Genomic DNA, 3,842 nt, shown 5'->3' with positions numbered 1-3,842 from the left:
TGTGCCTGCAGGATCGAGCATTGACTCCTGGATCCCGCCTTTCTTGCCACCGGTTGTTAATAGCAATGACTCCTGTCCTATTTCCTAATCATATCTAGTTTTAAAATTATGAATAGGGTTCGCTTCCACAACCTGCTCCTTAAGTGTATTCCATTTTTTCCTGAGTATTTGACATGTTCCTATTATATCCCCCCTCTCCCTTCTTTTTTCAAGTGTCGTAAGGTTCAGTTGTTTCAGGTGCTCTTACTACCCCCCATTCCTCGTAACTCTGGGACGAGTCTCGTTGCGAACTTCTGAACCATTTCCAGTTTCCTTATGTGTTTCTTTAGGTGGGGACTCCATGATGGGACGGCATACTCTAAGACTGGCCTCACGTAGGCAGTGTAAAGTGCCCTTAATGTCTTCTTATTTAGGTTTCTGAATGATGTTCTAACTTTTGCCAGTGTAGATTATGCTGCTGTCGTTATCCTATTTATATGTGCCTGTAAATAAAGTCTGTAAATAAGAGCCTCCTCCCTATCTTTTTTCTTGAAAATTGGTACTATATTTGCCTTCTTCTAGCAATTGGGCAACTCTCCCAGCATAAGTGACTCATTAAAGTTCCTTGCCAGAGGCACGCTGAGGGCCTGTGCTGCCTCTCTTAGTATCCACGGTGATATATTGTCTGGTCCAACTGCTTTAGTTACATCCAAATCCTGTTTCAGTACTTCCTCTGCTGTCATTTCTGTATCCGTTAGTCTCTCATCTTAGGTCAACTTCTCTTCTAACAATCGGAGCTGCTCGGACTCTGTTGTGAACACTCCATGGACAATGGTATTCAGTGCCTCACAGATTTCCTTGCCACTTTCTGTATATGCCCATATGTTTTCCTTGGTCTTGTCACTTGGTCGTTTAGCGATATTTTCCTTCTTATATGGCTATGTAGTAATTTAGGATCCGTTTTCGCTTTGACTACAATATTGTTCTCATAATTTCTTTCCGATGCTCTTCTTATGTTAATGTAATCGTTCCTAGCTCTGTTGCATCTAATCCTTTTGGCCTCTATCCTTTGTCTTCTGTACTTCCTCCACTCCCTCCTGCTTCTCATTTTTTATTTATTACACTGTCTATTAAACCATGGGTTATTATATTCCCTCCTGCTTTTTCCTTTACTGTTGGTTTAAATCTCTCTTCGGCCTCCTTGCATATCTGTATGACTAGGTCTATCATATCTTGGACTGTTTTTCCTCTAATTTCTTCCTTCCACTGCATTTCTCCCAGATAGTCCCTTATCCTCCTGTAATCCCCTTTCCTGTAGTCAACTCTCCTTTCCCAGACCTCTTGTCAGTTGGTCACAAGTTTGAGTTCCATCGTGTAGTCAAAGACTAGGACACAATGGTCACTGGCCCCTAGAGGTATTTCATGTTTCAAATTCTCGATGTCTTCTACGTTCTAGGTTAGGGGTCTCCAAACTATGGCCCGCGGGCCACATCCGGCCCGCCACATAATTTCATCCGGCCCACCAAACAAATCCCTGTGTGGTGGCCTTGAAAAAATAATTATCGTACGAATGGCTTTTTCCAAAATGAAGTATGTGAAATCTAACTATCGAGCAAATTTGTCTGATGATCACTTGAAATCAATTCTTACAATTGGCTCATCTAATCTGGAACCTGATTTTAATGAAATTTTGAAGTCAAAACGACAGTATCATTCGTCACACTAATTTGGTTGCATAAAACTAAAGGCAGGAATCTATTTAGTTTACCCTGATTTTTTCCAAAAAGATATGTTTTAATTTTTCCATGTTTATACTTTAATATTTGAGGAAATTAAATTACTGGCACTGATTTGTTTTTTGTTTTTTTTCATTTTTTATTCCTCCGGCCCGCATAAATATGGGAAATATATAATGTGGCCCTTACATTGAAAAGTTTGGAGACCCCTGGGCTAGGTGAAAGTCAGGTCTAATAAGCTCGGTGTATCCCCTCCTCTTTCCCTTGTGTCTTCCTTCACATGTTGTGTTAGGAAATTCCTGTCTATAGCGTCCACTAACTTTGCTTCCTACGTTTCCTCCCCGCCATGGGGATTCCTTGATTCCCAATTGATCTCTCCGTGAGTGAGATCCCCCCATTACCAGAAGTTTCGCTCTCATTCTGTGAGCTAATGTTGCTGCCTTCTGCAGTTCATCTGTGCATGCCTTGCTGTAGTCATCATACTCCTGCCTGGGCCTTCTACTGTCTGGTTGGGGATTGAAGATTATCATGATCACAATTTTCTTCCCATATGCTGTCAGAGTTCCATGTATGTAGATTGTGCTTTCATTGTTACCCCGATTTTCCAGGTCTTCCAACTTCCATTTCCGCTTTATTAGGAGTGCCACTCCCCCTCCCTGTCTCTGTGCCCTCTCTTTTCTTATCACCTGGTACGCCTCTGGAAAGATTGCATCCAAGATCATGCCATTTATTTTAGTTTCCACTATTGCCACTATGTCTGGGTCTGCCTCACTAACTCTTTCTGTGTGTGTTTGTGTGTGTGTACTCACCTATATCAGCTATTTGTGCTTGCAGGGGTTGAGCTTTGTCTCTTTGGTCCCGCCTCTCAACTGTCAATCAACTGGTGTACAGATTCCTGAGCCTACTGGGCTCTATCATATCTACATTTGAAATTGTGTATGGAGTCAGCCTCCACCACATCACTTTCTAGTGCATTCCACTTGTTAACTACTCTGACACTGAATAATTCTTTCAAATGTCTCTGTGGCTCATTTGGGTACTAAGTTTCCACCTGTGTCCCCTTGTTCGTGTTCCACCCGTGCTGAAGAGTTTGTCTTTGTCCACCCTGTCAATTCCCCTGAGAATTTTGTAGGTGGTTATTATGTCTCCCCTTACTCTTCTGTTTTCAAGGGACGTGAGGTTCAGCTCCTTCAGCCTTTCCTCGTAGCTCATACCTCTCAGTTCCAGGACAAGTCTGGTGCTATACCGCTGAATCATCTCTAACTTTGTTTTGTATGGAGATATGGACTCCAGGCTGGAGCTGCATATTCCAGGATTGGTCTGACATAAATGGTATACAGGGTCCTGAACGATTCCTTGCACAAGTTTCTAGAGGCAGTTCTTATGTTGGCAAACCTAACAGATGCCGCTGATGATATCCTTTTTATGTGGGTCTCTGGGGACTGGTTCGGTGTGATATCAAACCTCAGATCTTTCTTTCTATTTGACTCTTGCAGCATTTCACCTCCCAGATGGTACCTTGTGTTCAGCCTTCTGCTTCCTTCGCCTAATTTCATTATTTTACACTTTCCTGAGTTGAACTTTAGCAACCACTTTTTTTACCATTCCTCCAGTTTGTCCAAGTCATCCTGTAGTCTCTGTCCATCTTCATCTGTTTTGATTCTTCTTATAATTTTTGCATCAGCAAACATTGAGAGAAATGAGTCTATACCCTCTGGAAGATCATTTACATATATTAGAAACAGGATGGGTCCAAGTACAGAGCCCTGTGGGACTCCGCTGATGACATCTCGCCACTCTGATGTCTCTACCCCCTCACTGTTACTCGCTGTTTCCTATTGCTTAGATTCTCCCTTATCCACTGGAGTACCTTACCTTTTTCTCCTGCCGGTTGCTCCATCTTTTGTAACAGCTTTATGGTTTACTGTGTCAAAGGCTTTCTGACAGTCCAAGAAAATGCAGTCTGCCCACCCTTCTCTTTCTTGCCTATTTTTTGTTGCTTGGTCATAGAATTCTATTAAACCTGTGAGGCACGATTTACCATCTCTGAACCCATGTTGGTGGTGTGTCACAAAACTATTTCCCTCCAGATGCTCTACGAGCCTTTTCCTCACGATCTTGTCCATC

Source organism: Procambarus clarkii, chromosome 3 (genome assembly GCF_040958095.1).
Source record: "Procambarus clarkii isolate CNS0578487 chromosome 3, FALCON_Pclarkii_2.0, whole genome shotgun sequence".
Lineage (NCBI taxonomy): Eukaryota > Metazoa > Arthropoda > Malacostraca > Decapoda > Cambaridae > Procambarus > Procambarus clarkii.
Note: the sequence above shows the minus strand (reverse complement) of the source record.